Raw genomic sequence first — 27,583 nt, 5'->3', positions numbered from 1 at the left:
AAACAGAATTTTTAAAGAGTTAATTGTGTTAGCATATAGAACTGTGGGATGCTTTCAAACACTGGCTCAGAAAACCAGAAGCAACAATGGAAGGCTAGACACTCAGAATCAAAGTCAAAAACCACTCCATACTTCACTGTCTAGTGAAGACAATAATGCTACTTTTTCTCAGTACTAGCTGCTTCAGCTTACATTGCCTTTGTCTCTAAGGATCACTGTGAACTGCCAGGACCCAAAGGGAGCCTTTGCTAATCTTCTCTCCTTGCATTATTGGTTCTCAGTCTGGTGCTTACGATTGGCTCGGCTGAAGTCATGTGATTATGGCTTATGTTCTGGCTTTCCCTATCAGTAAACTTACATAATACGTGCATCACCCATAGAACTTTAATAGCTAGTTGTAAGTGAGGCTGGGAGAGGGCAAACTTGTTCTTTTAGGCTTCCATGGTCTTCTCAACCACCAAGACCCATATGTTAAGTATTCTTCAAGCACACAAAGAACGTTCATCTCCCCTTGAGGACACAAAACAAAACAACTATGAAAACCCAAATGTGGAGAAATAGGAACACTTTTACACTGTTGGTGGGACCGTAAACTAGTTCAACCACTGTGGAAGTCAGTGTGGCGATTCCTCAGGGATCTAGAACTAGAAATACCATTTGACCCAGCCATCCCATTACTGGGTATATACCCAAAGGACTATAAATCATGCTGCTATAAAGACACATGCACACGTATGTTTATTACGGCACTATTCACAATAGCAAAGACTTGGAACCAACCCAAATATTCAACAACGATAGACTGGATTAAGAAAATGTGGCACATATACACCATGGAATACTATGCAGCCATAAAAAATGATGAGTTCATGTCCTTTGTAGGGACATGGATGAAACTGGAAACCATCATTCTCAGTAAACTATCGCAAGGACAGAAAACCAAACACCGCATGTTCTCACTCATAGGTGGGAACTGAACAATGAGAACTCATGGACACAGGAAGGGGAACATCACACCCAGGGGACTGTTGTGGGGTGGGGGGAGGGGGGAGGGACAGCATTAGGAGATATACCTAATGCTGAATGACGAGTTAATGGGTGCAGCGCACCAACATGGCACATGGATACATATGTAACACACCTGCACATTGTGCACATGTACCCTAAAACTTAAAGTATAATAATAATAATAATTAAAAAAAACAAAAAGAAAGAAAACCCAAATGTTCCATTACAACAACATAACAATGCGGAAATTTTCAAAATATGACCAAATTGCACTGAACTCAGTATTCTACATTTGAAAATATACTTAGCAGAGGCGCAGTGGCTCATGCCTATAATCACAGCATTTTGGGAGGCAAAGGCAGGCGAATCACTTGAGCTCAAGAGTTTGAGACCAGCCTGGCCAACATGGCAAAACCCCATCTCTACAAAAAATACAAAAATTAGCCAGGCACGGTGGTGCATGCCTGTAATCCCAGCTACACAGCAGGCTGAGGCATGAGAATCACTTGAGCCCAGGAGGCAGAAGTTGTAACAAGCTGAGATCACACCACTGCACTCCAGCCTGGGTGATGGGAGTGAAACCTTGTCTCAAGAAAAGAAAGAAAGAAGGAAGGAAGGAAGGAAGGAAGGAAGGAAGGAAGGAAGGAAGGAAAGAAAGAAAATCTACTCAAATGAAGACCTATTTTAAAAGTTTGGAAGCATGCCTCAACAATTTCCAACCTCTGTTGACATAAATTGTGGATTCAATCATCTTGTCGCAAACCAACTTGTAATTTAAAATTGCATCTTTATAACACTTTGAATGTTATTAAATGGCATATAATGTATAATGTAAATAACCATACATAATGGTAATAATGTACAGTACATATATACATAATGGTATTATGTATTATAGTTCTATAACATGGTAATATGAGATATATGTAATAGCGTTATACACAGACACACATATTTTTTAACACGAACTGAACTGTGAACTGTCAGCTTTCTTAGACTCACACAATGTTCATTTTTAAATACAGCCATTAGAATTTTATTGTCTTTTTTTCTCCTTTCAGCCCCTAAAGCATTAAAGTACACATTCATAATCTGTTGTTTATCTCTATGATGAATGTGGTTACTCATTTAGATTCCTTTGAAACTAATGAATGGCAAGCCTTTAACATCTTATGATACAATGACCAGAATGGCATTTCCAGTAGCTGTCACTTGGCAGTAGCAATTGGAGCATTATAGGCTGCGATCCCCCTATCTGCTTTGAATGGCTATCACCTCTAGCTTCCACAACGATCTGCCTCTCTCACATTAAATGTGTTGTTAGTAACTGACACCTCTGGCATTTCAACTCCTGCTTCGTTTTTTTCTCACTTCCTCACTTCACTTGCACTTTACCCTATTATTTCAGGCTTCCTTCCCTACTGTCGGATGACGCCAGGTGCCATTTCTGTTTCCTCATGTCTCTCTGTTTTCATTGTCAAAGTTTGGATTGCTCACACCATCATTCTTGCCAACTATTTATTAGACTAATGGAAAGAATAATAAAAACACATTAAGTTACTCAATTTACTGGATAGATTACTTTTCTTTTTTTTTTTTTTTTTTTTTTTCAGATGGAGTCTCATTCTATTGCCCAGGCTGGAGTGCAGTGGCATAATCTCCAATCACTGCAACCTCTGCCTCCTGGGTTCAAGCGTTTCTCCTGTCTCAGCCTCTAAGGAGCTGGGATTACAGGCGCCCACCGCCACGCCCAGCTAATTTTTACTTTTTGTATTTTTTAGTAGAGATGGGGTTTCACCATGTTGGCCAGACTGGTTTCAAACTCCTGACCTCAGGTGATCTGCCCACCTCGGCCTCCCAAAGTGCTGGGATTACAGGCATGAGCCACCCCTCCTGGCCTGGACAGATTGCTTTTCTACAAGGCAATGCTTTTATTCTTCTCTCGTTGACTGACAGCATTGGAATCTACCAAAGTGAAATCACTTTCTAACTTATTTATTCTCAATTCTGACCTTGCAAAGGAGAATAAATTCATTAGGGAGGTCCTACTGTCCTAAAACGGACAGTCTTTAAGCCAAAGACATTTGATAATGACTTCTTCATTTAGCTCTGTTCATTTCTGTATCTCACTTTCTCTATAAGTAAATTAAGGTAATTGCACTAACTCACACAACTATTATGATTACCTCTCAGGTAATTTATCCGGGTTTAATGTATTTCCCTGTCCCTGAAATGGATGAACATTGAGATGTTTCTATTTTCCCTTTACACTTGCACTTAGAGGTCCATCTTTGACTCTCTTTAATTGGCTTTACAAATATTATTTCACAGGTGATTGTCAATCCCAAACGGTATCCCTGATCGCATTCCAGATTTTCCATTCTCTACCTACAAGTGAAAAAAATGAAGCCAACCATACCCTGCTCTGTCTACAACCACCAGGAAGCTATGAGAGGTAAATTTTTATCTAAATAGTTAATCAGACAGGACTTTACAAATTATAATGTCAATGTTTTAGTTGAAAATATAAGGCCTAATCTGCCCATGAGGTTAGAAAAAGCTGAATTACTCTGATACAAAAACCCAAGATTATATTTTTCTATGATTTTCTTTCATATTTCTCCAGAGAGGTTAGAATTGAAGAAGAGAAAACAATGACATGGAAATATGCTTAAGAGTAAGGAGAGAAAGGGAGATTTACAAGTCAGAAGAGAGCGGAGAATCATTTTAAACATGAGGCTTTTTATTTCCTTCCTACCTTCCTTCCTCACTCCCTCCCTTCTTTCCTTCAAGGGATTCTCTTGCCTCAGCCTCCCAAGTAGCTGGGATTACAGGCGCACATCATCAAGCCCAGCTAGTTTTTTTGTATCTTTGGTAGAGACAGGGTTTCACCATATTGGCCAGGCTGGCCTTGAACTCCTGACTTCATGATTCACCCGCCTCAGCCTCCCAAAGTGCTGGGATTACATGCGTGAGCCACCACACCCGGCCAAAACTTTCCCTTTCAAACCTATAATGTTGTTGGCAAGTTCTTCTTACTACCCCACTACCCACAAGCCCACCACTTTGTGATGCCGGGGCTCTCACACCTTGCCTGGCACAATTGTTATTAAGGTTTTAAGGATCAGATAGTTAAGGTGATTCTTACCTATATTCCCAATTACGTTCTGCATATTTGTAAGCACGTGCCTTGTTCCTACCTCAAAGTGAGTATTTCTAAATGTAAAATCATATTTTTCAAACAATGCCAAAATTAGATGTCTATTATTTTTTATCACAGCTACCAAAACAATGACATCATCCTTAACCCCAACTTTCCCTCATTTTCACACTGTTGTTATTAAACTTTGATTAAATATGAAGCTTTTTCAGTAGTAGCTGCCATCAAGAAATCTATTTGTTATTTGGCAAAATTTATCATAAAAACAATTGCTGATGTAATATTTTCTTGCTTGGTGGTTGGTTGCTTGTTTTTTATTATCAATAGAAATTTTGATATTGTACATATTGGAAAAATGTTATATGCATTGGAAGAGAAGAAATATTTCTTTCTGTATCTTAAAAGGCATCCAAAAGTATGACTTTGCTGAACTGGATTTCCTGGAACCATCTAGGGGAAGGAAATTATCCAGAGCACTGATACCATAGGCCATTTTGAAAAAATGTCAGATAAGTAAAGACCAAAGGAGTTCTCTAATGTGCAATTGAGGGGGGCAAGAATTTTAGTGATGGTTACCAAGGGGGTCAGTGGAGGTTCTGATCATTTTAGGAATTACTGGTTTAAAATGCATGGAAGAGACAGAGTTTGTTCTCGAGATTATTAGCCGTGCTAATAGCTAATTAGATCCACTGGTCTGAGTTTATCATGACTGGTGAAAAAGAAGTTAGTGGCTAAGGTCATGTGCTAAAGGGGTTGAAATGAAATTGCTGAGTGGCAGGGACAGGAGAGGACCAGCGTGGAAAATTATCACCCGTCTGGGTCCTTCAGACTTTCCAAGCAGAACAATAAAAGAAACAGCAACACACACACTGAGCATGTTTCTAACAATCAATGCAGTCGAATATTTAAAAATTATTCTTGAAATTTTTCAGAGGTGCTTGTTCATTAGTCAGTTTAATTTCATTTCTTCCTATCCATAGAATCATTGGTTTCAATGCCTTTCAAACATAAAATACTCAAAAACTTCTATGAAAAAACATGTCTAGGTATTACAGGATACATTTTCAAATACAGACATAATATTTATTTTATTTAGAAGAAAATAAATTTAGTCTCCCTCAGAATAGTTCTGAGCTAAAGACTGAATTTCTAAAACTACAACTTTTGCAGACTACAATATATGAGTTATCAGAATTTTGAGACTCTCTGTTAAGGAGAAAAAGAAACCGATACCCTAGAAACTTTTAGAAGATGTGAGTAGAGTGATGTAGTAGCTAGTTTGGGAAAGGAAATTTTAATAATTAGTGCATATAAGTAATAGGGAAATATAAGAGATGTAATTGTGTGATTTTTTGGTGTGCTCTCCCTCTCATTTTTATCTCTTCATAAAACTTTAAATTCTATATTATTTATTACAATTACATGTGTATTTGGGATATAGTTAGGAGTTGAGAGATGACTTAAATGAGAGCAGGCAAGCAGAGGGGCTAGTTCTAATTGAGTTACGCATATAAAAATTGTGGGAACTTTTCAGATAACATTGTTATTCTTATCAACAAAATGTTATTAATTTTTTGAATATTAATCTCAGTAACTAAGTGTATTAGTCCATCCTCACACTGCTATGAAGATACTACCTGGCACTGGGTAATTTACAAACAAAAGAGGTTTAATTGATTCACAGTTCCACATGGCTGGGAAGGCCTCAGGAAATTTACAATCACGGCAGAAGGCAAAGGGGAAGCAAGGCAGGTCTTTACATGGTGGCAGGAGAAAGAGTGTGCAGAGGAAACTACCCCTTTTAAACAATCATATCCTGTGAGAATTCCTTCACTATCTCAAGAACAGCATGGGAGAAACCACTGCCATGAACCAGTCACCTCTCACCAAGTCTCTCCCTCAACACATGGGGATTACAATTTGAGATGAGATTTGGGTGGGAACACAGAGCCCAACCATATTATTCCACCTCTGCCACCTTCTAAATGTCATGTCCTTTTCACATTTCAAAACCAGTTATGCCTTTTCAACAGTCCCCCAAAGTATTAACTAATTCCAGGATTAACCTGAAAGTTCAAGTCCAAAGTCTCATCTTAGACAAGGTAAGTTCCTTCCTTCTATAAGCCTTTAAAATAAAAAACAAGTTAGCTAATTCCAAGATAGAGTGGGGGTGCAGGCACTGGACAAATGCTCTCATTCCAAAAAGGAGAAATTGGTGAAAACAAAGGGGCTACAGGCCCCATTCAAGTCCAAATCCAGCAGGCTGGCCATTAAATCTTAAAGCTTCAAAATAATCTCTTTTGACTCCATGTCTCACATCCAGAGCATGCTGATGCAAGGAGGGGAGGCTCCCAAGGCCTTGAACAGCTCTACCCCTGTGGCTCTGCAGGATACAGCCCCCATGGCTACTTCCATGGGCTGGCATTGAGTGCCTGCAACTTTTCCAAGCACAAAGTCCAAGCTGTCTGTGGATCTAATGTTTCAGGGTCTGGAGGACAGTGGCCTTTTTCTCACAGCTCCACTAGGCAGTGCCCCAGTGGGGACTCTGTGTTCAGGCTCCAACCCCACATTTCCCCTCTGCATTGCCCTAATTGAGGTTCTCCATGGGGGCTCTGCCCATGAAGTAAAATTCTGCCTAGACATCCAGATGTTTCCTTATGTCCTCTGAAATCTAGGTGGAGGCTCCTAAAACTCAACTCTTGTCTTCTATGCACCCTCAGGCCCAACACATGTGGAAGCTGCCAAGGCTTGGGGCTTGCACCCTCTGAAACAATGGCTCAAGCTGTTCCTTGGCCTCCTTTTAGCCACAACTAAGACTAGAGTGGCTGGGACACAGGGCATCAAGTCCTGAGGCTACACGGAACAGCATGGCCCTGGGCTTGGCACAGGAAACTATTTTTCCATCCTAGGACTACAGGTCTGTGATGGAAGGGGCTGCTGTCAAGATCTCTGACATGGCCTGGACATATTTTCCTCATTGTCTTGGCTATTAACATTCAGCTCCTCATTACTTACATAAATTTCAGCAGCTCGCTTGAATTTCTCCCAAGAAAATAGGTTTTTCTTTTCTACCACATGGTCACGCTGCAAATTTTCCAACCTTTTATGCTCTGCTTTCCTTTTAAATGTAAGTATCAGTTTTAGGTAATCTCTTTGTGAATGCATATGACTGAATGCTTTCAGACTCAGCCAGGTCACGTCTTGAATGCTTTGTTGCTTAGAAATTTCTTCCACCACAAACCCTAAATCGTCTCTCTTAAGTTTGAAGTTCCGCAGAGCTCTAGGGCAGGGGCAAAATGCTGCCAAGGTTTTTTGCTAAAGCACAGCATGAGTGACCTTTACTCCAGTTCTCACGAAGTTCCTCATCTGAATCTGTGACTACCAAGGCCTGGACTTAATTGTCCATACCACTATCAGCATTTTGGTCAACACCATTCAACATATCTCTAGGAAATTCTGACCTTCCCCACGTCTTTCTGCCTTCTTCAGAGTCCTCCAAACTGTTCCAATCTTTGCCTGTTACCCAGTTCCAAAGTTACTTCCACATTTTCAGGTTATCTTTAAAGCACTACCCCACTCTTGGTACCAATTCTCTGTATTAAGCAATTCTCACACTGCTATAAAGATACAACCTGAGAGTGGGCAATTTATAAAGGAAAGAGGTTTAATTGACTCACAGTTATGGATAATTGGGGAGGCCTCAGGAAACTTACAATCATGGTAGAAGGTGAAGGATAAGCAAGCACATTCTTACATGGTGGCAGGAGAGAGAGAGCATGCAGGGGAAACTTCCACTTTTAAACCATCAGATTTCATGAGAACTCCCTCACTATCAAGAGAGCAGCACAGGGGAAACCACCTCCATGATCCAATCACCTCCCACCAGGTCTCTCCCTCAACACTTGGCAATTACAACTTGAGATGAGATTTGGGTGGGGACACAGAGCCAAACCATATCACTGAGTATGATAACATAATTAAGAAGCATGGCTTATTTGTAATTTTTCAGCACATATGTGTGATAATAGTAGCATATTTTATACAACCAAACATTATCTCAGATTATGCAGCTGGGAAAATGTCACTTCGAAAGAGAGTAGCAGTGATGAAAAGAATGGCTCATCTCTGATAACTGATTGGCTTTATATTCGTACATCAGGAGACTATGTTACTGTGGAACCAGGTTTCAGAAGATACAGTTTAGAGAGTTTATTCCTCTCAAGATATTCTGACCCTTAATATATGGTAACAAGTAAACTTTATATTTGATCCATCACTATATGGGTACACATCTTCCTTCATGAAGAAAAATTATTGTAAATAAGAAAACCTCCAACACCAACAAGCTATTTTACTTGTTTTGTTTTTATTTACAACATAACACATATGGTAAGCATAAATATTTGGGAAAATAAAGTATAAAATATAAATGATTTCATTTTCTGAAAATTTGATTGTTCTGTACTTAGATAATAGTAAAATAGTATTACATATTAAAAATGTATATTAATATATGCTATGAGGCTTAGTATCCAGGCACATATATGAACTATATTTATTAAGGAAGTAATTTTTGTATATATGGGAATATAAATGTTTATTTTCTTATATAGTAAATTCTCAATAATTGTTTAATAAATGAAGGAAGACAAATAGCTGGATAGACCAGGTATGGTGGCCCACGCCTGTCATCCCAGCACTTTGGAAGGCCGAGGCAGGTGGATCACTTGAGTTCAGGAGCTCGAGATCAGCACGACCAACATAGTGAAACCCTGTCTCTACTGAAAATACAAAAATTAGTCAGGCAATGGTGGTGCACACCTATAATCCCAGTTACTTGGGAAGCTGAGACAGGAGAATCGCTTGAACCTGAGAGGTGGAGGCTGCAGTGAGCTGAGGCTGAGATCACACCACTGCACTCCATCTAGTCTGGGTGACAGAGCAAGACCCCGTCAAAAAAAAAAAAAAAAAAAAAAATTGCTGGATAATCAAAGCAGCTCAATTGCACAAAAATGTGCAGGTAGCACATCGTTGGAGTATTTGTCCATTTCCTCTTGTTGAGAATGTTACAATCCCACAGCATAACTAGTGATTTTCAAAGTATGTTCTCTGGTCCAGTGACCTTATTATCACCTGAACACTTGCTGGCAATCTGTGTCTTAATACAGCCTCCCAGTGATTCTGATGGGGACTCAAGTTTGAAAACCCCTGGCCTAGGCTAAAGTATTGGGCCAGGGCTTCCATGTTCATATTCTGCTGTCTCTTCCCTTCATTCTTACAGAAAGAAATACTGCCCATTGGCACACCTGGGCCAATCCCATTTTATCCCTCTAGAATTTAATCCAAGAGACATAATCCTTTTACATCTGGAAGTACGTGATAGTTTTTGAAGCTGGAAAGTCAAGTACACCTAGGTATAACTAAAACAGTCATTTTGGAGCCTCGTAAACAGCAAAGAGTATTGCTTTACTGACACAGAAAGGGAAACAGAGCAGATACATAGAAAGAAAAGAAAAAGAGGCAAAGATGTAAGAAGTAGCCATCTTTCTTCCTATACCACTCTTGCTTCTGGTTCTGGTTGTAATTTCCAGTTGTACTTTTTGTTGCTGGGTTTCATGGAATACTCCTGTATATTTCTCATAATTCATCTCCCCCTTTATATTCATGAAATTAGGCAGACTTCACTCTCTTACAGCAGAATAATTCTAACAAGAAATCTGTGCATAATAACAGTTGTTCAAATAAAGGAAAGCAAAAGTAGTCAACTATTGACTGTGGCTAGGTCATTTGCAATTAATTGGTGGATGTGGTAACTTGAATGAACCTACAAATTAAAATGCTAAAAACAAACAAATCAAATGTATATTTTGAAACATGTGGATAATTGTTTTCCAGTTATTAAACTATCCTATGGATGCCATTTCTAGAACACATTCTACTTGTTCTAGCTTAAATGAATCTCACAATGCCTTAGAGATGTAGTAGGGAAAAAATAAAAGCCTCAAAGTTTTAGCTTACTGTTTTTTTTTTTATTTTACACATTTTATTTGATATTTCAAATCTCTTACTTTTTTTTCCCACCAGAAATTGAGGAAAATATCTGCATTGCAGTGTTGTGGTAAGGCATGGGATTTTATGGGTAAAAGAAAGTTTCTTAAGCTATCTCTTAAGAGGTTTTCTTAAATTATTTTCTTATATTTTCTCAGTATTTTCTCATATTTTCTTATATTTTAATTGGCACTTTATTGATACTAACATATAGTTATTGATTTTAATGGGTTCTATGTTTGAATTATCATTCTAAAATTTATTATTTTTGTATAATTAATATTCATTATATTTTAATATCCTAACTATATTTTGTCATAGGAAGCAAAAATCCTACCCATATTTTTGTTACATGTATCGATAACTGCAAATAAAATATTCTAAAGGAAACTCTTTAAATTTTTCTAGGAATTTCACAGAATGGACCTTACATAAATTTAAGAATCAATAATCATGAAATAAAATGTCCAAATTTCCTAACATTTTATTATATGTTCCATTTATGAATTTGGACATAACAAAACTGACAATAGAAAACTTGTCTTAATAGAACATTTAATGAAATAGAAACTTACCTCATAGGCAATTTTCAGGACTTACAATGAGAAAGTAGTGATGACCTGCCAAGAGGCCATACAAATGAAAAGGCCAGGAAGACCTATGACCCAAACAAGCTTCCAGCAGGGTTTGCCCCAACACACTTTACGCATGCATGAATTCCTTCCCTATTGAATATTTCAAATCACCTCTGCTGTTGAATCATGTTCAATAAAACAAACAAGTTTTCTAATTTGTTTTCATCCATGACTGATGCTGTTAGTAGTGACCTTCTATTTTTGCAACAAGATTTATTCACAGTCAAAATTAAGAAGGGAGGAAGACATAAATTCCACCAGAGTGGGTTCATCCTTCTTGTTTTCACTTTTCTTCTCCACATAATTCACTCTTTCTCATGATGAATTCCAGGATCTTGTCATCACAATGGGCCGCTACAGTGCAAACGTCTGGAACTGGCCCTTACTCTTTCCAGCTACAAATGCCACCTATCTCATAGTCTGTGCCCACATTAACTCATATTTGCGGCTTTGTGCCTCTGTCTAATTATACCACCTCTGAACAAAGTCAGCACAGTAAGCTATCCATTTTCATCATCCAGGTTTGCATACATAAAACCTGCCTTTAATCCTTCTTGACAAATGTCCCAGATGCCTTCATTCTTAACTCTCTACATGCCTTTCCTATTCATTTATCCCTGTCAACATCTGCTTACTCTAATTCAGATTTCAGGTAACTTACTTTACTGAAGGAAAGCCAAAGAAGTGAATGTCTTGGCTCACTGGTCACCTAATGTTACCTAATATCAAGTCAGCCTCTACTGCTTATCATCATTGTTGATGCCCCATGAGGTACTGATGGACAATTCTACTCTTCGGTATGAAAAATTTAATTTTGTTGAATCCCTATCAGCAAAGTGGTAGACACTTCAAATAATCTTTTAATATTCACAATTCTGTGAGGGCTGTTTATTACTGCATTTTCCAGATGGGCACATTGATACTCAGAGAAATGTAGCTTGAAATCACTCATCACAAAATTCCTTTCTACTCAGCTATTTTGGCAATAACAATGCTGCCTCTCTATGCCGAAATTCAACATGTTCATTCACAGGATTATTGTGACATGTTAGTATTCACATGATTATTCAACATGTTATTCCCATGGTTGAGAGCTGAATTATTCTACCCAATCTTACCACCATACTAACAGTCTCCCTTGAGTCTCATTTTTTTTTCAACTTTCTACTAGAAATTCCCGTTCTGATATCATGCAATCCTTTTGAAATTTGGTGTTTATATAACTTTAAAAATTGTTTCCAATTTGTTTCCAATTTAAGTTGTCTGTAATGTTTCTCTATTTTTTTAAAATGATACCATCACCTTACAAATGTTTTGCTGGTTTGTTTCCTACCTTCAGTGATTACAGCTTGAATATGGTACAAGACAAATCACTGAAACTCAGAGTTCTGATCATCTTTTTCTCTTCACTAATATTTGCTGGATCCATTTTTGCAAGACTCTCTTTTACCTAACATGTACCCTATTTTCTAAGTTTTTAAAGTACTTCCCCAAATTGGCATGTGCTTACCTGGTTCATCTTTATTTCTAAAATGGCTTTACCATCTGTCTCTGCCAATAATGTGTTATTTACCTGAACACTTCTAATAGGACGCTGCCTTTGGAAACCATGCTATGAAATCTAAATGTCTTCCTCCATTTACTGTCTTACTTCCTGTTTTCATTTTTATTCTTCACATGTACACTTTTACTTGGGTACGATCTGTATGAATGAGGCAGTGGCGACATTTAAATATGACTTATGTGCCAAGAACTATTCTAAGAATTTTTCATTAAAATGTATTATTTTATTGAAATACTCACGAAACGCTTATTAGGTAAGTAAGGCTATCCTTATTGATGGACTGGAAAACTGGGGATGAGTAAACCAGAGAATAGCAGAATCCAAAGCTTGCACACTTACGTAAGCTTTCGATTCTGCTATCAGAATATGTGTATTCTGATAAAACTTTATTGTGTGTGTGTGTGCAAGTAGCAATGAATACACTGAACATCCAAATCTTGACATTGCTTTTTGTTTTGCTTTGCTTTGTTTTGAGTCAGTGTCTTGTTCTGTCAACCAGGCTGGAGTTCAGTGGCATGATCACAGCTCACTGCAGCCTCGACTTCCTGGGCTCAAGAAATCCTCCCATGTCAGCCTCCCAAATAGCTGGGACTACAGGTGCATGCCACCACATGGAGCTAATTACTAATTTTTTTTTGTAGTGACAGGGTTGCACTATGTTTCTCAGGCTCATCTCAAACTCCTAGGCTCAAGCAATCCTGCTGCCTTGGCCTCCCAAACTGCTAGGATTAAAGGCATGAGTCACCATGCGCAGCCTACTATGTTTTAGATACATTCCTTAAAATAGTTTGATGAAGCAATTTTTTACATTTTAAATATTATGATTAGCATAGTTGCTATTGGCCATTATATCTGATCATCTCAGATGATCGCCTCCAATAGATCCATCTCACTGTTAAATATTAAAAATGTACAGCAACAACTCAATTTGGCTATTGAGATTTCCATTCAAGTCACTTGATTACTTGTTAGAATATACACTGGAATATAAAATAAACTAGGAGCAAAGAAGACCTTTAAGGTATTCACACCTGGGGAAGGGTGGAAGCCTTGGGTGGGCCCAGGAATGGGCACATATAGCAAAGGTATTTTCTGTGCAGGTGTACGTGATCGCTGCAGTGTGTGGAGTGCAAGAGAATGCAGGAGAGAACTTATCTACCCACGGCATGCCTTCCTAGAGCAGGTGGCAGAGGACTGCATCTAGAAGAGACACTAGAAGAGAAACTGAATTTGTCAGGTTGGCAAAGGAGTAGTGTGGCTAGAAAAGCCATTCCAAGTGGAGAAATTCATGGATACAGACTCACAGAGGCGTGAAATAGTATAGTGAGGAAATGGCAGCACTTCGTGTGTCTGTACTTAGCAATCACAGAGGAGAAGGCAAGAGATGAGTCAGGAAAGCTAGATTGGGTGAAATTCATGAAACACAGCATTGCACCATTTTTGAGTATTATGGTGGTTCATAAAAATACTTTTATTAACTATGTGAGTTTGGTAAAGTTGTTTTTCTCATATTTATTGTGAGGAATAAGACTGTATATAAAGCTTTTAGTGTAGAGTGGAACATTTAATACACAAACAGTAGATGGCAGGAGTCCTTGCTTTTGCCATTATAATTGTTGCTCTCATTATTATCATTACGATGAAGCAATAAGACACTATGGGCACATTGTAAGAAGGAAATTAACAGGATCATATCTGTGGTTTGAATAAGCATGTGTTTATCCCATTGACACTTTGTTATGGACTATTAAGTGTTATCTCTTTGTTTTCCTTCTTTTTCTTTTCTTTTTAAGAATATAAGGCAATGGGTATCATAAAACATAACTGGCCTAATTCTGCATTTGAAAAGGGGCAAATATTTTGAAGAAAATGTTTTCTATTCTGGTCTAAGAGTCAACTCTCCAAGCTTGCTTTCAGACTCTTTCTTTTTTCCTACCCTGACTTATACTAGTTTTCAGATCCCATCATCTCTGCTGTCTCTATTTTCTCATTTTATTCTACTTTCTCTACTGCCACTACAGGTATTTCCAAAAACAGAACAGAAGTGGTTTTCAGCAGGGAGTCAAGTTGCAAGTGCAATGTCTGTCAGGGCGGTCATATAAAGGAGGAGCGACTTTCCAGAGAGACAGGCCTCTCTCTGTCGAGTAGGAAACTGGAAAGTTGCTGAATCATTTGGTGGCCTATATAACACAGTGGATTACTGTTCCCAGCTATTCACCCACTTCCAGCAATGGGATTTGATATAGTCAATTATAGTTATACGAGAATTCCTGTTCATTCTATGGGAGGAATAAGCATCAGAACCCTATGAACTTCTGCCAAGTCATGTGGCTGCTTTGGCCAATGAATATGAGCAGCCATGACATTGGTATGATTAAGCAAAAGCTTTCAATGTGATTATTTGATTTGGCTCAGCCTCTGTCTCCCCTGTTATATCCTCTGCATTGAAAACTGCATGATAGTGGCTGCTTCTTCACTCTGGGCTCCTGGAATCAAAAGCCCAGTGAAACTGAGCCCAGCCAACCCAAACTCACCTGGCAGTCCTCAGATGAACAAAAAGCAAATGATCTTCCTCTAAGCCTTTGAGAATTGAGATTGTAGGTTATTGCAATACAAAAGCTGACTGATAAAGAAGACCCAGACCTGAAATCTCTTATTATCACACCATAGAATCCAATGGCTTTTCTATAATAATATCAGAATATATCCTTTCTCCACAAATTAAAATATATGTGAAAATGTATGATGCCAAGTCTGAAGCTCTGAGTCATATATTGGATTTAAGTAACCTTTGGAAATAATCATGGAATATTAAGTTAGAAAAATGTGGCCCCTATAGCCTAAATTGTGAGTTACTTCATCTTCTGATTCATACTCTCCTCCTACCCCATTTTTCAAAGTTGAAATAATAAATTTAATTAAAATTAGCATCTATCATGTGTTATGAGGACCTTGACTATAAAAGTTACATAACTTCTTTGCTATATGCAACTTAGAATATCAATCTTCAAAATAAAATTCTTAACTTTTTTATAATTCTTTATTCTTAACTATTTTATTGTAAAAATACACAAGGAAAAGAGATGCATTTTAAAATTTCAGGTAACACCACATTTTGACAGCATATCTGCTTTGGTGGAAAAATGAAGCAAATTTTATAAAACAGAAAACAAGGTGACATTACTAAATTTGGTGTCTGTCATGAACAATAATATAATTGTAACTTGTATAAAATTAAGATAACGAAATTTATACCCACAAAAATGAACATTTTAAAAGCTAAAGTTTCAATGAATCAGGGTAATTTAATTGTATCTTTTTGATTGCAATATTTTTTAAAGTTGTACGCATTTGTCTAATGTGTAAGACTATGTTTTGTGTTATTGTGACGTTTTTATTCTGTGTAATCTGCTAGTCATAAAAACTAGATATAATATCTGGTTTCTATTTCATATTTATGTATAAGAAAGAGTCTACTAACCAAAAAAGTTTCACTGGAAAAATTGTCACTCATGCAAACAATAAACTAAATGACTCTCACAGTAATAAAATAATGGCTATTTTGTCACCTTGAGTTCACTAAACTACAGTCTTGTTATGTTATTGAAAGACAGTATGCATGGTAATTTTATATCTTTTTACATACTTACAAGGCATACTTATGCCCCATTTAAATGCTATCCTCCTCAATCTAGAATGAATACAATGACTCCTAATTTTAGAAATTTAAGGACGTGAAATATGGTTAACATCAACTCACCACCAGCAGAATTACCTACACATAACCTCATCCACACTTTCTATGGCACCAGCTCCCATAGACAGCAGACCTTGCTGGATACTGGCTAGTAAATTACACATATGCGAATCATATGGGTGAAGGCAGTGAGCATAGTGATGCCATCAGTAGACACCATGGCCATGGATAAGCAGAAGTCATGGGATAGGATGAAGGGTCACAGAGACTGTGAAGTTGGCCATAGTAAGAGAGTGAAAGCCCTGTGCTAACTGAGGCACTGCTATACCAAGATAGACAAGACACAGGTTTGTCATAACAAGTCTGCCTTGCTCTCTATCTATGAGACCTTTAAATTATAAAGTACTGTCCTGGCTAAAGGTCAGTGCAGTGGTGAATGGGAAACTCAAAATTATGGAGCAACACTTCGGTTGAACCATACGAAACCGTTCCTTCTGTAGGCCAAAAATGCTTCAGTATTAGTAATTTCATAGAATTCAGCCTCACATGCAGTATTCCATGCTCTACATATTTAGAATCTATTATCATAACAAGCCTCAGACAAAGGTACTATTATCATCTCTCTTTTAATAGCTGCTGAAATTTATTATCCAAGATGTTACTATAATTTGTAATTGAAGGTGTTACTCTGATGATATTTTAGGTTAACTTTGGGGCAATGTGTTTCTGGCACCTAATAGATTTCATTTCAGATTCATAGCTGGTGTTCTAGAATGATTACAGTATTTTATCTCTTCAAGAGAAAAAGACGGGCAGGAATTTTAAAATAAAATGTAAGTCTTTCTAAACAATGAAGAGAAAATTTTTCACTGCATAGAGCCCTAAGATGTAGCATTCAAAATTTAAATTTCTTATTTTTTTCTTTTTTTCAAGAAAAGTCTATCATTCCTTTTAATAAAAATACATATAATCTAAGTCTTTCTTGACATTTCTAATCTAATGAAGGGCCAAGGAAATAAAATGCTATGTTTTCTGTCATTTTTCTCAAAAGGCTTTGAGATAAACTTGTTCAGTGATGACAGCAGAATAATGAAAAGTGTCTAATGAAAACAGCATTCTGACAAGTTTTCAAATACTTATGTGGAAATAAGAAAAGCAACTCATGCCATGAGAGGACTGAATGGACCAAACTTAGAAATAAAGAAAATAATATTGAAGCAGCACATAATAAGTGCTATTTGTGCTGAAAGTGACATAGGAGTAATTAGCAGAGACTTGCAGCCATATACCCAAAGCCAAGGCACAGAGAAGTGAGTGAGTCAGATAAGTTCTTTCCACACAGTCACTCACAGAGACACTCAACAAGTGACAGTTACGTGTTCTGAGATTACTATTATAGGAAGAGGAAATACGTTTCCTCATTTCTATTAACAGATACAGAAATAAATTTGAACTTGAAGAATTTTTTTAGCAATGGAGCTAGAAAAATTATTTTCCAGATTACATAAAGATTTCTAGAATATTTTAAAGGAATAATAATAATGAATATTTTAATAATTATACTAATTACATTTACTGAACACTTACTGTCAGACCTCTGAGCCCAAGCTAAGCCATCATATCCCCTGTGACCAGCACGTATACATCCAGATGGCCGGTTCTTGCCTTAACTGAAGACATTCCACCACAAAAGAAGTGAAAATGGCCTGTTCTTGCCTTAACTGATGACATTGTCTTGTGAAATTCCTTCTCCTGGCTCATCCTGGCTCAAAAGCTCCTCCAATGAGTACCTTGTGACCCCCAATCTGCCCTCCAGAGAACAACCCCCTCTTTGACTGTAATTTTCCTTTACCTATCCAAATCCTATAAAACGGCCCCACCCCTATCTCCCTTCCCTGACTCTCGTTTTGAACTCAGCCCGCCTGCACCCAGGTGATTAAAAGCTTTTATTGCTCACACAAAGCCTGTTTGGTGGTCTCTTCACAGGGATGCACATGAAATTTGGTACCGTGAGGCGGATCGGGGGACTTCCTTGGGAGATCAATCCCCTGTCCTCCTGTTCTTTGCTCGTGAGAAAGATCCACCTACAACCTCAGGTCCTCAGACCGACCAGCCCAAGAAACATCTCACCAATTTCAAATCCGGTAAGCCGCCTCTTTTTACTCTCTTCTCCAACCTCCCTCACTATCCCTCAACCTCTTTCTCCTTTCAATCTTGGTGCCACACTTCAATCTCTCCCTTCTTTTAATTTCAATTCCTTTCATTTTCTGGTAGAGACAAAGGAGACACGTTTTATCCGTGGACCCAAAACTCCGGCGCCAGTCACGGACTAAGGAAGGCAGCCTTCCCTTGGTGTTTAATCATTGCAGGGATGCCTCTCTGATTACTCACCCAGGTTTCAGAAGTGTCAGACGACGCAGGGATGCCTGCCTTGGTCCTTCACCCTTAGCGGCAAGTCCCGCTTTTCTGGGGAAGGGGCAAGTACCCCAACCCCTTCTCTCCATGTCTCTACCCCTTCTCTGCCTTTCTGGGGGGCAAGAAACCCCCAACCCCTTCTCCTTCACCCTGAGCGGCAAGTACCACTTTTCTAGAGGGGCAAGTACCCCAATCTTTTATATCTCTGTGCCCCGATCCCTTATTTCCGTGCCCCAACCTCATATCTCTGTGCCCCGATCCCTTATTTCCGTGCCCCAACCTCTTATATCTCTGCACCCCAATTCCTTATTTCCACACCCCAACCTCTTATATCTCTGTGCCCCGATTCCTTATTTCCGCACCCCAACTTCTTATATCCCTGTGCCCCAATCCCTTATTTCCGTGCCCCGACCTCTTATATCTCTGTGCCCCGATCCCTTATTTCCATGCCCCGACCTCGTATCTCTGTGCCCTGACCCCTTCTCTGCTTTTCTGGAGGGCAAGAACCCCCCACCCCTTCTCCAGGTCTCTACTCTTTTCTCTGGGCTTGCTTCCTTCACTATGGGCAACCTTCCACCCTCCATTCCTCCTTCTTCTCCCTTAGCCTGTGTTCTTAAGAACTTAAAACCTCTTCAGCTCTCACCTGACCTAAAATCTAAGCGTCTTATTTTCTTCTGCAATGCCGCTTGACCCCAATATAAACTTGACAGTAGTTCCAAAAAGCCAGAAAATGGCACTTTGAATTTTTCCATCCTGCAAGATCTAAATAATTATTGTCGTAAAATGGGCAAATGGTCTGAGGTGCCTGATATCCAGGCACTCTTTTACACGTCGGTCCCGCTCTAGTCTCTGTTCCCAATGCAACTCATCCCAAATCTTCCTTCTTTCCCTCCCACCTGTCCCCTCAGTCCCAACCCCAAGCGTTGCTGAGTCTTTCTAATCTTCCTTTTCCACAGACATATCTGACCTCTCCCCTCCTGGCCAGGCTGAGCTAGGTCCCAATTCTTCCTCAGCCTCCACTCCTCCACCCTATAATCCTTTTATCACCTCCCCTCCTCACACCAGGTCCGGCTCACAGTTTCGTTCCGCGTCTAGCCCTCCCACACCTGCCCAGCAATTTACTCTTAAAAAGGCGGCTGAAGCTAAAGGCATAGGCAAGGTTAATGCTCCTTTTTCTTTATCAGACCTCTCCCAAATCAGTGAGCGTTTAGGCTCTTTCATCAAATAAGAAAAATCCAGCCCAGTTCATGACTCGTTTGGCAGCAACCCTGAGACACTTTACAGCTCTAGACCCTAAAAGGTCAAAAGGTCTTAGTCTCAAAATACATTTTATTACCCAATCTGCTCCCAACATTAAATAAAACTCCAAAAATTAAATTCCGGCCCTCAAACCCCACAACAGGATTTAATTAACCTTGCCTTCAAGGTGTACAATAATAGAAAAAAGTTGCAATTCCTTGCCTCCACCGTGAGACAAACCCCAGTCACATCTCCAGCACACAAGAACTTCCAAATGCCTGAACCGCAGCAGCCAGGCGTTCCTCCAGAACCTCCTCCCCCAGGAGCTTGCTACAAGTGCCAGAAATCTGGCCACCAGGCCAAGGAATGCCTGCAGCCCAGGATTCCTCCTAAGCCGCGTCCCATCTGAGCAGGACCCCACTAGAAATCAGACTGTCCAACTCACCTGGCAGCCACTCACATAGCCCCTAGAACTCTGGCCCAAGGCTCTCTGACTCCTTCCCAGATCTTCTTGGCTTAGCAGCTGAAGACTGACACTGTCTGATCGCCGAGCTTCGGGTAACTCTCACAGTGGAGGGTAAGTCTATCCCCTTCTTAATCAATACCGAGACTACCCACTCCACATTACCTTCTTTTCAAGGGCCCGTTTCCCTTGCCTCCATAACTGTTGTGGATATTGACAGCCAGGCTTCTAAACCTCTTAAAATTCCCCAACTCTGGTGCCAATTTAGACAATTCTCTTTTAAGCACTCCTTTTAGTTATCCCCACCTGCTCAGTTCCCTTATCAGGCCGAGACACTTTAACTAAATTATCTGCTTCCCTGACTATTCCTGGATTACAGCTACATCTCATTGTTGCCCTTCTTCCCAACCCAAAGCCTCCTTTGCGTCCTTCTCTTGTATTCCCCCACCTTAACCACAAGTATAAGATACCTCTACTCCCTCCTTGGCAACCGATCATGCACCCCTTACTATCTCATTAAAACCTAATCACCCTTACCCCGCTCAATGCCAATATCCCATCCCACAGCATGATTTGGAAGGATTAAAGCCTGTTATCACTAGCCTGCTACAGCATGGACTTTTAAAGCCTATAAACTCTCCTTACAATTCCCCCATTTTATCTGTCCTAAAACCAGACAAGCCTTACAAGTTAGTTCAGGATCTATGCCTTATCAACCAAATTGTTTTGCCTATCCACCCCATGGTGCCAAACCCATATACTCTCCTATCCTCAATACCTCCCTCCACAATCCATTATTCTGTTCTGGATCTCAAACATGCTTTCTATACTATTCCTTTGCACCCGTCATCCCAGCCTCTCCGCTTTCACTTGGACTGACCCTGACTCCCATTAGGCTCAGCAAATTACCTGGGCTATACTGCCGCAAGGCTTCACAGACAGCCCCCATTACTTCAGTCAAGCCCAAGTTTCATCCTCATCTGTTACCTATCTCGGCATAATTCTCATAAAAACACACGTGCTTTCCCTGCTGATCGTGTCCGATTAATCTCCCAAACCTCAATCCCTTACAAAACAACAACTCTTTTCCTTCCTAGGCATGGTTAGTGTGGTCAGAATTCTTACCGAAGAGCCAGGACCACACCCTGTAGCCTTTCTGTGCAAACAACTTGACCTTACTGTTTTAGCCTAGCCCTCATGTCTCCATGCAGCGGCTGCTGCTGTCCTAATACTTTTAGAGGCCCTCAAAATCACAGACTATGCTCAACTTACTCTCTACATTTCTCATAACTTCCAAAATCTATTTGCTTCCTCATACCTGACGCATATACTTTCTGTTCCCTGGCTCCTTCAGCTGTACTCACTCTTTGTTAAGTCTCACAATTACCATTGTTCCTGGCCCGGACTTCAATCCGGCCTCCTACATTATTCCTGATACCACACCTGACCCCCATGACTGCATCTCTCTGATCCACCTGACATTCACCCCATTTCCCCATATTTCCTTCTTTCCTGTTCCTCGCCCTGATCACACTTAGTTTATTGATGGCAGTTCCACCAGGCCTAATCGCCACACACCAGCAAAGGCAGGCTATGCTACAGTACAAGCCACTAGCCCGCCTCTTAGAACCTCTCATTTCCTTTCCATTGTGGAAATCTATCCTCAAGGAAATAACCTTTCAGTGTCCCATCTGCTATTCTACTACTCCTCATGGATTACTCAGGCCCCCTCCGTTCCCTACACATCAAGCTTGAGGATTTGCCCCCACCCAGGACTGGCAAATTAGCTTTACTCAGCATGCCCCGAGTCAGATAACTAAAATACCTCTTAGTCTAGGTAGACACTTTCACTGGATAGGTAGAGGCCTTTCCTATAGGGTCTGAGAAGGCCACCGCAGTCATTTCTTTCCTTCTGTCAGACATAATTCCTCAGTTTAGCCTTCCCACCTCTAGACAGTCTGATAACAGACCAGCCTTTATTAGTCCAATCAGCCAAACAGTTTTTCAGGCTCTTAGTATTCAGTGAAACCTTTATATCCCTTATGGTCCTCCATCTTCAGGAAAAGTAGAACGCACTAAAGGTCTTTTAAAAACACAACTCACCAAGCTCAGCCACCAACTTAAAAAGGACTGGACAATACTTTTATGACTTTCCCTTCTCAGAAGTCAGACCTGTCCTCAGAATGCTACAAGGTACAGCCCATTTGAGCTCCTGTATAGATGCTCCTTTTTATTAGGCCCCAGTCTCATTCCAGACACCAGATCAACTTAGACTGTGTCCCCAAAAAACTTGTCATCCCTACTATCCTCTGTCTAGTCATACTCCTATTCACCGTTCTCAACTACTCATACATGCCCTGCTCTTGTTTACACTGCTGGTTTACACTGTTTCTCCAAGCCATCACAGCTGATATCTCCTGGTGCTATCCCCAAACTGCCACTCTTAACTCTTGAAGTAAATGAATAATCTTTGCTTGCAGGACTATGCTAAATCTCCTTAGGCCCCCTCTAATCAGATGTCCTGAGTCATCCCAATTCTTAGACCTTTTATACCTGTTTTTCTCCTTCTCTTATTCCATTTAGGTTTTCAATTCATACAAAACTGTATCCAGGCCATCACCAATAATTCTAAATTACAAATGTTCCTTCTAAAAATCCCACAATATCACCCCTTACCACAAAATCTTCCTTCAGCTTAATCTCTCCCACTCTAGGTTCCCACGCCGCCCCTAATCTGGCTCAAAGTAGCCCTGAGAAACATCGCTCATTATCTCTCCATACCATCCCCCAAAATTTTCGCCGTCCCAACACTTTACCACTATTTCGTTTTACTTTTCTTATTAATATAAGAAGACAGGAACTTACAATCACAAGTAAGCTGTGCTTTATTTATTCCTCTGTAATCTCACTTAGGACTCAGTCTAAACTGATGAGATTCATATTAATAATTCCATTCAGAGAGGAAGGAACTTGAAAGAATTTAATGGATTTTACCAGAGATTAAAAAACCACTAAGTTACAAAGTTCAAATCTGAACCTACATCTATATTCAAAATTCATGATTTTCATCAGTAAATATATTTTCTTTGAATAGAAAAAATTAATATTTAAAATAAGTAAACACTTTACAACAAACCCCAATATTTTGCTTTACAAACCATGTGACTGATCAACACATGTTCCTCCTCCCTGTTTTGTAAAACTTTTTCACTGCTTCCTTTCAAATCAGAAAGTAGTGCCCAAAAGAGAAGATCTGGAAATTAAGAATAAAATCAATAAAATGGTCTGGTATTAAGCTAAGAATAGACAGACCAATCAACCAGAAAGGGCAATGCAAAAATATAAGCTGTTATATATGTAGGAGTTATATTATACAATATATAAATAATTAATATAAATAAAGGAGAAATAATAAACTAAGGAATAAATATTAAGATTAGACAATAATTGGTACTAGGAACCTGAGGTATTTATTTGAGAATCAGTTTTGATCGCCATGTTGCACAACTGAAGTAATTTTTGATAGATTAATAATTAAATATAACTAATCAAATAATGAAACAGAAAAAAGTAGATTATTAAACACCTTTGGTGGAGGAAGACTAAACTTAAAAACAGAAATCACAAACAAAAACAAGAAAGATTTCAAAAATAGAAACATCTGTATGTCTAAAAGCAGCAAAAATAAAATTGAGAGAGCACAAAATTGTTATATAGATATACATTCTTAAAAATATTTGTGTAGATTTGTAGCTCATCCAGCTTCTTGAAATTATTACCTTTCTCTAAGAGGCACAGCTATCTTTATTAAAGACGACATCATCTTCTAAATGTGCTACCATTCTATAATGCAGTTAAGAAAATGAAAGCAGTGATATGTAGTGTTATTTTATGATGAATCAATTTTTTATGAAATAATATTTCAGGATGGGCTAATACACTTTCGTGTTCACTTTACTCCAAAAATAAGGTCATTATCAAAGTTCATGAATCCAATATCAAAAGTTTGTGCAGAGTTTCTGAATAGTTTTCAGATAACTAATGTCTCTAGATTCTTAATTTACTCTATTTGGGTATCCATGTTTTTAGGGTTTTGTTTTGTTTTTTCTTTTTTTTCTCTTTGTTTGTTTTTTTTTTTTTTTTTTTTTTTTTTTGAGACAGAGTCTTTCTCTGTTGCCAGGCTGGAGTGCAGTGGTGACACAATCTTGGCTCACTGCAACCTCTGCTTCCTAGGTTCAAGTGATTCCCCTGCCTCAGCCTCCCAAGCAGCTGGGACTACAGGCATGTGCCACAATGTCTGGCTAATTTTTTTGTGTGTATTTTAGTAGAGATGGGGTTTCACCATGTTGGCCAGGCTGGTCTAGAACTCCTGACCTCGTGATCCACCCGCCTCAGCCTCCCAAAGTGCTGGGATTACAGGTGTGAGCCACCGCACCCGGCCTGTTTTATTTTTTCTCATTTTCTTCTGCCCTGAATGTGTTAAGACAAAAATCAATTTGGATAGACTGTCAGTTTTATACCTGGTATTTTATCACCAGTTCAATGATTTTACTCAGTACTTACAAAAACAATGAGTGAAACATTTCACATGCCTTATCACAATTAATCCTCACAACAACCTCATGAGATAAATTATATTACTGAACTCTTTTTATAGCTCAAGAAATTGACATGTGAAGAAGTTATGTAATTTTCCCAAGTCATATGTTTTTTAAATGGTAGAATAAAATTTCAGTCCTATTTTATTTAAATTCAGTGTGAGCAAACTTAACCATATTTTCCCCATTAGGCTTCTAGGTGGTATTTTTATCTTAATAGAGTCTTTTCATATGTGTGTGTGTGTGTGTGTGTGTGTGTGTGTGTGTATAGGTATATATATAATTTCAAATTTTAGGGAGGCCATAGGATTCTTCTTAGAGTTATGGATTGACTTTAAACTTGATTTCTTGAAAATATGTTACAAGTCTTATTACACCAGGAAAAAATTATAGGCTATGATTCTATGCCATATCTGAACCATATTTCACAATTTCCTCTAATATTTAGAAATAGATTTGTGGAAGGCTGTCTTTCTAAAAAAAATGTCACATTAATGACTTAGGCATCTTCATGCAATGAGTTATTATAAGTCTTGCATGGTCTTTTTAAGTTAGTACACTGCAGAGTTCAGCAAATTTTCAAGATAATTTGATGGCTGGAGGAAAGAAAATTTTACTATGAGCAAACAGCCATGCTTGTATGTGTGTGTTCTTGTGAACACAATGGTTACTGTTGTCAGGCTAAATAAAGCTAATTATTTTATTTATTTATTTATTTATTTTTTGAGACGGAGTCTTGCTCTGTCGCCCAGGCTGGAGTGCAGTGGCGCAATCTCGGCTCACTGCAAGCTCCGCCTCCTGGGTTCACGCCATTCTCCTGCCTCAGCCTCCCCAGTAGCTGGGACTACAGGCGCCTGCCACCACGCCCAGCTAATTTTTTGTATTTTTAGTAGAGACGGGGTTTCACCGTGGTCTCGATCTCCTGACCTCGTGATCCACCCACCTCGGCCTCCCAAAGTGCTGGGATTACAAGCCTGAGCCACCACGCCCAGCATAAAGCTTATTTTTATATGATGGCCTATGTAGACTAATTTAATCCTTGTCAACATGACTGAGTATCTCCACTAGGGTACAGGTCTGTATGAAACCTTTTGTTTCTTTAGACACACCTCATTTTAGAGGACTGAAGAGACAGCAAGGAGGTTTTGAAGTCTACACATATATTTAAATGCCTTACCTCCTGATATAGTTTGGATATGTGTCACTGCCTAAATCTCATGTTGAATTGTCATCCCCAGTATTGGAGGTGGGGCCTGATGGGTGGTGACTGGATCACGTGGGTAGTTTTCTCATGAATGGTTTAGCATTACCCGCTTGGTGCTATCTTGGCAATACTGAGTGAACTCTCATGAGACCTGGTTGTTTAAAAGTGTGGCACTCCCCCACCACATTCTCCCTTACTCCTGCTCTTGCCATGTGATGTTCAAGCTCCTGCTTTGCCTTCTGCCATGAGTAAAAGCTCCCTGAGGCCTCCCCAGAAGCTGAGCAGATGCCAGCACCGTACTTGTACAGCCTGCAGAGCCATGAGCCAATTAATCCTATTTTCTTTATAAATTACACAGTCTCAGATATTTATAGCAAAGCAAGAACTGGCTAATGACATTTCTCAACACTCTTTCAAACTGTAGCCCTACGCAAATAGCAAACATTAGTTCTAAACACTAAATTTTACAGATGAACCACTTTATGTAGAATTAGTTGTCTTCAAATCCTGGAATTTGTGAATTCCGATTTTTCACACTTAATTCAAGAAAAAATGTCTACCTCCTAAGGTCACTGTGAGAACTGATAATATATATATATAATTATATATTATATGTATTTAATGTACATAAGTGTGAGGCATTATTATTAAATTATCATTTATATATAAATATACATATTTAATGTACATAAGCATGACATTATTAAATTATTAATTAGTAAATATGGTTATGATTAATATTTCTCATTAGAGGAATGCCGCTTCTCTGAAAAAAGACTCATTAAACCTTTATTTCAAGGTATTAATTTTTCTATATTAGACCTAGCATTTATTTATTCATATATGACTTATAGTTCATTTGATTTCTGCAAAGGCTTAAGGTAGCTTACACTGCTAAAGGTATATAAAACAGAACAGTAAACAATATGTAGATAAAATTCTACTGTAAGTAAAATAGAGGTTGATGCACTGTTATCCAGTTAACCTAGATAAATTCATTTCTCCGCCCGAGCAAAAAATTTGGGCAGGAGCTTCCTGGAAGCGAAAGGAAAATGTGAAACCCAATTTTTAATAGAGTTTCCATTATTTAAAAGGAAATAAAACAAAAGTTATACATAGTAGGTGCTCAATAAACTTTATAATAATGGATTAAATGGGTTATATAAGATATTCTGATGTTAATTTTTACATTGCCCCTTTATAAATCTAATGAAAAAATAAATTATAAACCAATGTAGACAGATGCATGAGAATTTATAATGTATTTTAGTTTTTAAAATTTATTTCCATTAAACCAATTCAGATAACTTACAAGAAAGATTAATACATATTTCCCTCAGATGTGTTGCATCTCATTTTGGCAAATGTTGGAAGATAACCTGGTTTAGTTCATGATTTGGTTTTCTAGTGCTTGCCTGATGTGTGATATTTACAAGGTGCATTCATAAAATGCTCAACTTTGACTATAAAACACAAGCATCAGATTTACTAGGGTTGATTTGAAATATACATAAGTATAAGACATTATTAAATTATTAATTTGAAAATTAGG

General features: G+C 38.7%; 1 protein-coding gene across 2 annotated transcripts in view; it reads right to left on the bottom strand.

Moving 5' to 3' along the window:
• Nucleotides 1–27,583, bottom strand: part of CNTNAP2 (contactin associated protein 2) — a 2,323,962-nt gene that overhangs the window by 2,162,600 nt on the left and 133,779 nt on the right. The gene's annotated exons all lie outside the window — the stretch shown is intronic.

This window comes from Symphalangus syndactylus, chromosome 6, assembly GCF_028878055.3.
Source record: "Symphalangus syndactylus isolate Jambi chromosome 6, NHGRI_mSymSyn1-v2.1_pri, whole genome shotgun sequence".
Lineage (NCBI taxonomy): Eukaryota > Metazoa > Chordata > Mammalia > Primates > Hylobatidae > Symphalangus > Symphalangus syndactylus.
This window is presented reverse-complemented; position numbering and strand designations above follow the sequence as displayed.